At 39.9% G+C, this 10,584-nt stretch overlaps 1 non-coding gene across 1 annotated transcript; it reads right to left on the bottom strand.

Moving 5' to 3' along the window:
- Nucleotides 1-3,114: 3,114 nt before the first annotated feature.
- Nucleotides 3,115-3,222, bottom strand: LOC112780317 (small nucleolar RNA R71). The gene has a single exon (XR_003191162.1). It is a non-coding gene; the product is annotated as a small nucleolar RNA R71 (small nucleolar RNA).
- Nucleotides 3,223-10,584: the final 7,362 nt, after the last annotated feature.

Below are 10,584 nucleotides of genomic sequence, written 5' to 3'. Positions count from 1 at the left end.
TACTACTGTTTTTCTATTCAATTCACGCCTACTTCTTCTCTAAGATATACACTCGTTCTTCAACTTGATGAATGTGATGATCCGTGACACTCATCATCATTCTCACCTATGAACGCGTGCCTGACAACCACTTCCGTTCTACATGCAATCAAGCTTGAATGTGTATCTCTTGGGTTTCTAATCTAAGATTAGAACCTTCGTGGTATAGGCTAGAATTATTGGCGGCCATTCCTGAGGTCCGAAAAGTCTAAACCTTGTCTGTGGTATTTCGAGTAGGATCTGGGAGGGGATGACTGTGACGAGCTTCAAACTCGCGAGTGTTGGGCGTGTGACAGATGCAAAAGGATCAATGGATCCTATTCCAACATGATCGAGAACCGACAGATGATTAGTCGTGCGGTGACAGCGCATTTGGAACATTTTCACTGAGAGGACGGGAAGTAGCCATTGACAACGGTGATGCCCAACATAAAGCTTGCCATGGAAAGGAGTATGAATGATTGGAAGAAGGCAATAGGAAAGCAGAGGTTCAGAAGGAACAAAGCATCTTCATACGCTTATCTGAAATTCCTACCAATGAATTACATAAGTATCTCTATCTTTATTTTATGTTTTATTCATCTTTTAATTATCAACCCTCCATAATCATTTGAATCTGCCTGACCGAGATTTACAAGATGACCATAGCTTGCTTCAAGCCGACAGTTTCCGTGGGATCGACCCTTACTCACGTAAGGTTTATTACTTGAACGACCCAGTGCACTTGCTGGTTAGTTGTGCAGAGTTGTGACAAATAGTTGAGATTACAATTGTGCATACCAAGTTGTTGGCGCCATTGATTATCACAATTTTGTGCACGACGTTTTTGGCGCCGTTGCCGGGGATTGTTCGAGTTTGGACAACTGACGGTTCATCTTGTTGCTTAGATTAGGTAATTTTATTTTATGTTTAAGCTTTTTACCTCTTATTTTTGAAAAAATTTTCAAAAATACAAAAAAAAATTATATTCTGTTCTTCAGAGTTTTTAAGAATGAATTCTAGATTTTCAAGATGATTTGTTGAAGTCTGGCTGGCTGTGAAGCCATGTCTAATCTTTTGGACCGAGGTTTCAACTTATCATCACAAGAGCTTGTTGATTTCTATCAACCTTGTTGTTGAAAGTAATGATCTACTAAAGCTTGGCTGGCCATTGGCCATGTCTAGTATTTTAGACCGAAGCTTTCACTAAAAGCTTGGCTGGCTAGTAAGCCATGTCTAATTCCTGGACCGGAGTTTTAGACTAACATTGCAATGATTCCTGGAATTCTCATTAAAAATTTTGAATCCCTTTATTTTCCTTTCCATATAATTTTCGAAAAATCACAAAAAAAATTTATAAAATCCTAAAATCAAAAATATTTTATGTTTCTTATTTGAGTCTAGTATCTAATTTTAAGTTTAGTGTTAATTGCATGTCTTCATTATTCTAATTTTCGAAAATTACATGCATTATGTTCTTCAGTGATCTTCAAGCTGTTCTTGATGATTCCATAGCTCTGATCTTTAATTTCTCTTATTTTGTGTCTTTTGTTGTTTCTCATATGCATTTTCAATTTGTTATGATCCTTAGTATACAAACTTCTAAGTTTGGTGTCTTGCTTGCATTGTTTATTTGATCTTAGTTACATTTTTTTATTGTTTCTCATCATTAAAAATTCAAAAAAAAATTTTAAAATTGTGTCTTTTCAAGTCAATAACACAGAGAATTGAAGATTCAGAACATTCAGCAGAGGAATCACACAGAAAAAGCTGGGCATTCAAAAACGCCCAGTGAAGAAGGAAAACTGGCGTTTAAACGCCAGCCAGGGTACTTGGCTGGGCGTTTAACGCCAGGAGGACACTAGAGGGAAGATTTTGTTTTTAATTCAAATCTTTTTCAAATATTCATCATTTTTCAAAATCAAATCTTTTTCAAATCATATCTCTTCAATCATATCTTTTCAAAATCAATTTCTTTCCATTTTTTTTAAATTATTATTATTTTCGAAAATCCTTGCTACAATTAATAATTTACTTCAAAATTTTCAAGTTGTTACTTGCCTATTAAGAAAGGATCAAATTTTAAATTCTAGAATCATATCTTCTAATTTCTTGTTAGTCAAGTAATCAACTTTAATTTAAAAAATTTCTCTTTTTAATTTGATTCTCAATCATATCTTTTCAATCACATCTTTTTCAAAATTAATTTTCAATCATATATTTTTTATTGCTAATTTCAAAATCTTTTCCAAAAATCACTTAATTTCTTTCCCAATCTTAGTTTTCGAAAATCATTTACCAAATTTTCAAAATTTCTTTTAATTATTTCAAAATCTTTTACTTTAATTTCGAAAATTCTTCCCCTCTTCCGACATCCTTCTATTTATGGACTAACACTCCTCCTCAATGTACAATTCGAACTCTATCACTCTTGATAAGTTCGAATTCTTTCTTCTCTACCTCCTCCTTCTATTCTTCTTTTCCTCTGACATCTCAAGGAATCTCTATACTGTGACATAGAGGATTCCATATTTTCTTCTCCTCTCTTTTCATATGAGCAGGAGGAAGGACAAGGGCATTCTTGTTGAAGCTGATCCTGAACCTGAAAAGGCCTTGAAGAGAAAGCTAAGAGAAGCTAAAGCACAACTCTCTATAGAGGACCTAACAGAACATTTCAAACAAGAAGAAGCCATGGCAGCTGAAAACAACAACAATGCCAACAATGCAAGGAAGGTGCTTGGTGACTTTACTACACCTACTCCTGACTTCTATGGGAGAATCATCTCAATCCCTACCATTGGAGCAAATAACTTTGAGCTTAAGCCTCAATTAGTTTCTCTAATGCAACAGAATTGCAAATTTCATGGACTTCCATTAGAAGATCCTCATCAGTTCTTAGCTGAATTCTTGCAAATCTGTGACACTGTCAAGACCAATGGGGTTGATCCCGAGGTCTACAAGCTTATGCTTTTTCCCTTTGCTGTAAGAGACAGAGCTAGAACATGGTTGGATTCACAACCTAAAGAGAGCCTGAACTCTTGGGAAAAGCTAGTCAATGCCTTCTTGGCAAAATTTTTTCCACCTCAGAAATTGAGCAAGCTTAGAGTGGAAGTCTAAACCTTCAGACAGAAGGAAGGTGAATCCCTCTATGAAGCTTGGGAAAGATACAAGCAATTGATCAGAAGGTGTCCTTCTGACATGCTTTCAGAATGGAGCATCATAGAAACCTATGATGGTCTATCTGAACTGTCCAAGATGTCATTGGACAGCTCTGCTGGAGGATCTCTTCATCTGAAGAAGACGCCTGCAGAAGCTTAGGAACTTATTGAAATGGTTGAAAATAACCAATTCATGTACACTTCTGAAAGGAATCCTGTGAATAATGGGACAAGTCAGAAGAAAGGAGTTCTTGAGATTGATACTCTGAATGCCATATTGGCTCAGAACAAAATATTCACTCAGGAAGTCAATATGATTTCTCAGAGTCTGTCTGGAATGCAAGCAGCAACAGGCAGTACCAAAGAAGCTTCATCTGAAGAAGAAGCTTATGATCCTGAGAATCCAGCAATGGAAGAGGTAAATTACATGGGAGAATCCTATGGAAACACCTATAATCCTTCATGGAGAAATCATCCAAACCTCTCATGGAAGGATCAACAGAGGCCCCAACAAGGCTTCAACAATAGTAATGGCGGAAGAAATAAGTTTAGCAATAGCAAGCGTTTTCCATCATCTTCTCAGCAACAGACAGAGAATTCTAAGCAGAGCTATTCTGACTTAGCAACCATAGTCTCTGATCTAATTAAAACCACTCAAAGTTTCATGACTGAAACAAGATCCTCCATTAGAAATTTGGAGGCACAAGTGGGTCAGCTGAGTAAGAAAGTTACTGAACTCCCTCCTAGTACTCTTTGGTGCACGAAATTGTGATCTCAGGCAACGGCGCTAGAAACTCTGTACGCACGTCTTAATAAATCGTTTTTTATTCACAACTTCGATAGAACTAACCAGCAAGTGCACTGGGTCATTCAAGTAATAAACCTTACGTGAGTAAGGGTCGATCCCACGGAGATTGTTGGTATGAAGCAAGCTATGGTCACCTTGTAAATCTCAGTCAGGCGGATATAAAATAGTTATGGAGTTTTCGAACATAAATAATAAATAGATAGAAAATACGGATAGAAGCACTTATGTAATTCATTGGTGAGAATTTCAGATAAGCGTATAGAGATGCTTTCGTTCCTCTGAATCTCTGCTTTCCCACTGTCTTCATCCAATCAGTCTTACTCCTTTCCATGGCTGGCTTTATGTAAGGACATCACCGTTGTCAATGGCTACTTTTAATCCTCTCTGGAAAATGGTCCGATGCGCTGTCACTGCATGGCTAATCATCTGGAGGCATCACCTTGTCAATGGCTGCATCCTATCCTCTTGTGAAAATGGTCCAAATGCTCTGTCACAGCACGACTAATCATCTGACGTTCTCGATCATGCTGGAATAGGATTCACCCTCCTTTTGCGTCTGTCACTACGCCCAGCAATCGTGAGTTTGAAGTTCGTTACAGTCATTCAATCCCAGAGTCCTACTCGGAATACCACAGACAAGGTTTAGACTTTCTGGACTCTCATGAATGCCGCCATCAATCTAGCTTATACCACGAAGACTCTGATTAAGAGATCCAAGAGATACTCATTCAATCTAAAGTAGAACGGAAGTGGTTGTCAGGCACGCGTTCATAAGGAATGATGATGATTGTCACGTTCATCGCATTCAGGTTGAAGTGCGAATGAACATCTTAGAAGCGGAACAAGTTGAATTGAATAGAAAAACAGTAGTACTTTGCATTAATCTTTGAGGAACAGCAGAGCTCCACACCTTAATCTATGGAGTGTAGAAACTCTACCGTTGAAAATACATAAGTGAAAGGTCCAGGCATGGCCGAATGACCAGCCCCCATGATCTAAGAACAAAATGTCCTAGGATGTCTAATACAATAGTAAACAGTCCTATTTATACTAAACTAGTTACTAGGGTTTACAGAAGTAAGTAATTGATGCATAAATCCACTTCCGGGGCCCACTTGGTGTGTGCTTGGGCTGAGCTTGAATGTTACACGTACAGAGGCTCTTTCTGGAGTTGAACGCCAGGTTGTAACGTATTTCTGGCGTTCAACTCTGGTTTGTGACGTGTTTCTGGTGTTTAACTCCAGACAGCAGCGTAGAACTAGCGTTCAACGCCCTTTTACGTCGTTTAAACTCGGCCAAAGTATGAACTATTATACATTGCTGGAAAGCCTTGGATGTCTACTTTCCAACGCAATTGGAAGCGCGCCATTTTGAGTTCTGTAGCTCCAGAAAATCCACTTTGAGTGCAGGGAGGTCAGAATCCAACAGCATCAGCAATCCTTCTTCAACCTCTGAATCTGATTTTTGCTCAAGTCCCTCAATTTCAGCCAGAAAATACCTGAAATCATAGAAAAATACACAAACTCATAGTAAAGTCCAGAAATGTGAATTTAACATAAAAACTAATGAAAACATCCCTAAAAGTAACCAGATTCTACTAAAAACATACTAAAAACAGTGCCAAAAAGCGTATAAATTATCCGCTCATCACAACACCAAACTTAAATTGTTGCTTGTCCCCAAGCAACTGAAAATCAAATAGGATAAAAAGAAGAGAATATACTATAAATTCCAAACTATCAATGAAACATAGCTCCAATCAGATGAGCGGGACTTGTAGCTTTTTGCCTCTTGAATAGTTTTGGCATCTCACTTTATCCATTGAGGTTCAGAATGATTGGCATCTATAGGAACTCAGAGTTCAGATAGTGTTATTGATTCTCCTAGTTCAGTATGATGATTCTTAAACACAGCTACTTTATGAGTCTTGGCCGTGGCCTTAAGCACTTTGTTTTCCAGTATTACCACCGGATACATAAATGCCACAGACACATAATTGGGTGAACCTTTTCAGATTGTGACTCAGCTTTGCTAATGTCCCCAATTAGAGGTGTCCAGGGTTCTTAAGCACACTCTTTTTTTGCTTTGGACCTTGACTTTAACCGCTCAGTCTCAAGTTTTCACTTGACACCTTCACGCCACAAGCACATGGTTAGGGATAGCTTGGTTTAGCCGCTTAGGCCAGGATTTTATTCCTTTAGGCCCTCCTATCCACTGATGCTCAAAGCCTTGGGATCCTTTTTATTTTCCCTTGCCTTTTGGTTTTAAGGGTTATTGGCTTTTTGCTCTTGCCTCTTGGTTTTAAGAGCTTTTGGCTTTTTCTGCTTGCTTTTTCTCTTTTTTTTTTCGCCTATATTTTTTTTCTGCAAGCTTTGTTCTTTGCTGCTTTTTCTTGCTTCAAGGATCATTTTTATGATTTTTCAGATTATCAAATAACATGTCTCCTTATCATCATTCTTTCAAGAGCCAACATATTTAACATTCTTAAACAACAACTTCAAAAGACATATGCACTGTTCAAGCATTCATTCAGAAAACAAGAAGCATTGTCACCACATCAATATAATTAAACTAAGTTCAAGGATAAATTCGAAACTCATGTACTTCTTGTTCTTTTGAATTAAAACAGTTTTCATTTAAGAGAGGTGATAGATTCATAGGACATTCATAACTTTAAGACAAAGTTACTAAATACTAATGATCATGTAATGAAGACACAAACATAGATAAGCACTTAACATAGAGAAAATGAAAAACAGAGAATGTAAGAACAAGGAATGAGTCCACCTTAGTGATGGTGGCATTTCCTTCTTGAGGAACCAATGATGTCCTTGAGCTCTTCTATGTCTCTTCCTTGTCTTTGTTGCTCCTCCCTCATTGCTTTTTGATCTTCTCTAATTTCATGAAGGATGATGGAGTGCTCTTGATATTCCACCCTTAATTGTCCCATATTGGAACTTAATTCTCCTAGGGAGGTGTTGATTTGCTCCCAATAGTTTTGTGGAGGAAAATGCATTTGAGGCATCTCCGGGATCTCATGGTGATGAGCTTCATGCGTCTCTTGAGATCCATGAATGGGCTCTCTTGCTTGCTCCATCCTTTTCTTAGTGATGGGCTTCTCTTCCTCAATGGGAATGTCTCCTTCTATGGAAGCTCCAGCTGAGTAGCATAGATGGCAGATAAGATGAGGAAAAGCTAGCCTTGCCCAAGGAGAGGGCTTTTTGGCTATTTTGTAGAGTTCAAGGGAGATGACTTCATGAACTTCTACTTCCTCTCTAATCATGATGCTGTGGATCATGATGGCCCGATCCACAGTAACTTCAGATCGGTTGCTAGTGGGGATGATGGAGCGTTGGATGAACTCCAACCATCCTCTAGCCACGGGCTTGAGGTCCAGTCTTCTTAATTGAACCGGCTTGCCTTTGGCGTCAATCTTCCATTGAGCTCCTTCCACACATATGTCCATGAGGACTTGGTCCAACCTTTGATTAAAGTTGACCCTTCTAGTGTAGGGGCGTGCATCTCCTTGCATCATAGGCAAGTTAAACGCCAACCTCACATTTTCCGGACTAAAATCTAAGTATTTCCCCCGAACCATTGTAATATAATTCTTTGGGTTTGGGTTCTTACTTTGATCATGGTTCCTAGTGATCCATGCATTGGCATAGAACTCTTGAACCATTAGGATGCCGACTTGTTGGATGGGGTTTGTTAGAACTTCCCAACCTCTTCTTTGGATTTCATGTCGGATCTCCGAATACTCATTCTTCTTGAGCTTGAAAGGGACCTCGGGGATCACCTTCTTCTTGGCCACAACATCATAGAAGTGGTCTTGATGAGCTTTGGAGATGAATCTTTCCATCTCCCATGACTCGGAGGTGGAAGCTTTTGTCTTCCCTTTCCCTTTTCTAGAGGATTCTCCGGTCTTAGGTGCCATCAATGGTAATGGAAAAACAAAAAGCTTATGTTTTTACCACACCAAACTTAAAATATTGCTCGCCCTCGAGCAAGAGAAGAAAGAAGAGATGAAGAAGAAGAAGAAATGGAGGAGAGGGAGAGAGAGATGTGTTTCGGCCAAGAAGGGGAAGAGAGGGTTGTGTTGTGTGAAAATGAGGAGGAATGGAGGGCTATATATAGGGAAGGGATGGGGGGTAAGGTTTCGGCCATATAGGGTGGGTTTGGGTGGGAAATTGATTTTGAATTTTGAAGGTAGGTGGTGTTTATGAGGTAGGTTTATGGGGAAGAGTGGATGGATGTGAGTGGTGAAGTGGTGATAGGGAAGAGAGATTGAGGTAATTAGTGAAGAGTTTTGGGGAAGAGTGTTTATGGGATTGTGTGAAAGAGGGGTGAGAAGAAGTGAGTGGAGGTAGGTGGGGATCCTGTGGGGTCCACAGATCCTGAGGTGATCAAGGATTTACAACTTTGCACGAAATTAGGCATGCAAAATGCCCTTGCACACAACTCTGGGCGTTTAGCGCCAGATTGGTGCTTGTTCTGGGCGTTGAACGCCCATTTGTTGCCCATTTCTGGCGTTGAACGCCAGAACCATGCTTGTTCTGGGCGTTCAGCGCCAGCTCTTCTCCAGGGTGCAATTCTGGCGTTCAAACGCCCAGATGCTGCCCATTTTGGGCGTTCAGCGCCAGAACCATGCTCTGTTCTGGTGTTGAACGCCAGCCAGATGCTTCTTACTGGCGTTTAAACGCCAGCAAGGTCTTCCTCCAGGGTGTGATTTTTCTTCTGCTGTTTTTGATTCTGTTTTCAATTTTTATATTTATTTCGTGACTCCACATGATCATGAACCTAATAAAACATGAAAGAACAAGAAAAATAGAATTAGATAAATAAAAGTTGGGTTGCCACCCAACAAGCGCTTTTTTAATGTCAATATCTTGACAGTGGGCTCTCATGGAGCCTCACAGATGTTTAGAGCATTGTTGAGACTTCCCAACACCAAACTTAGAGTTTGGATATGGGAGTTCAACACCAAACTTAGAGTTTGGTTGTGGCCTCCCAACACCAAACTTAGAGTTTGACTGTGGGGGCTCTGGTTGACTCTGTTTTGAGAGAAGCTTTTTATGCTTCCTCTCCGTGTTTATAGAAGGATAACCTTGAGTTGTAAACACAAGGGAGTCCCCATTCAATTGAAGGACTAATTCACTTCTGTCAACATCAATCACAGCTCTTACTGTGGCTAGGAAGGGTCTTCCAAGGATGATGAATTCATCCTCATTCTTCCCAGTATCCAAGACTATGAAATCAGCAGGGATGTAAAGGCCTTCAACCTTTACTAACACATCCTCTACTTGTCCATAAGCCTGTTTTCTTGAATTGTCTGCCATCTCTAATGAGATTTTAGCAGCTTGCACCCCATAGATTCCCAGTTTCTCTATTACAGAGAGGGGCATGAGGTTTATCTCTGAACCAAGGTCACACAGAGCCTTTTCAAAGATCATGTTGCCTATGGTACAAGGTATTACGAACTTTCCAGGATCCTGTTTCTTCTGAGGCAATGTCAGTTGATCCAGATCACTTAGTTCATTGGTGAACAAGGGAGGTTCATCTTCCCAAGTCTCAATACCAAATAATTTGGCATTCAGCTTCATGATTGCACCAAGGAACTTGGCATCTTGCTCTTCAGTGACATCCTCATTCTCTTCAGAAGAGGAATACTCATCAGAGCTCATGAATGGCATAAGGAGGTTCAATGGAATCTCTATGGTCTCTAGATGAGTCTCAGATTCCTTTGGTTCCTCAGAGGGAAACTCCTTATTGATCACTGGACGTCCCAGGAGGTCTTCCTCACTGGGATTTACGTCCTCCCTTCCTCTCCAGGTTCGGCCGTGTTGACTATGTCAACGGCCTTGCACTCTCCTTTTGGATTTTCTTCTGTATTGCTTGGGAGAGTACTAGGAGGGATTTCAGTGATCCTTTTACTCAGCTAGCCCACTTGTGCCTCCAAATTTCTAATGGAGGACCTTGTTTCATTCATGAAACTTACAGTGGCCTTAGATAGATCAGAGACTAAGTTTGCTAAGCTAGATGGATTCTGCTTAGAATTCTCTGTCTGTTGCTGAGTGGATGATGGAAAAGGTTTACTATTGTTAAACCTATTTCTTCCACCATTATTAAAGCCTTGTTGAGGCTTTTGTTGATTCTTCCATGAGAAATTTGGATGATTTCTCCATGATGGATTATATGTGTTTCCATAAGGTTCACCCATATAATTTACCTCTGCTATTGCAGGGTTCTCAGGATCATAGGCCTCTTCTTCAGAAGGCGCCTCTTGAGTACTGTTGGATGCAGCTTGCATTCCATTCAGACTCTGAGAAATCATATTGACTTGCTGAGTCAATATTTTATTCTGAGCCAATATGGCATTCAGAGTATCAATCTCAAAAACTCCCTTCTTCATAGGCGTCCCATTACTCACAGGATTCCTCTCAGAAGTGTACATGAACTGGTTATTAGCAACCATGTCAATGAGTTCTTAAGCTTCTGCAGGCGTTTTCTTTAAGTGAATGGATCCACCTGCAGAAGTATCCAATGACATCTTAGCTAATTCAGACAGACCATCATAGTATCCAGGATGGTCCATTCTGA

The sequence above is a fragment of the Arachis hypogaea genome, chromosome 19 (assembly GCF_003086295.3).
Source record: "Arachis hypogaea cultivar Tifrunner chromosome 19, arahy.Tifrunner.gnm2.J5K5, whole genome shotgun sequence".
NCBI classification, from domain to species: Eukaryota; Viridiplantae; Streptophyta; class Magnoliopsida; order Fabales; family Fabaceae; genus Arachis; species Arachis hypogaea.
This window is presented reverse-complemented; position numbering and strand designations above follow the sequence as displayed.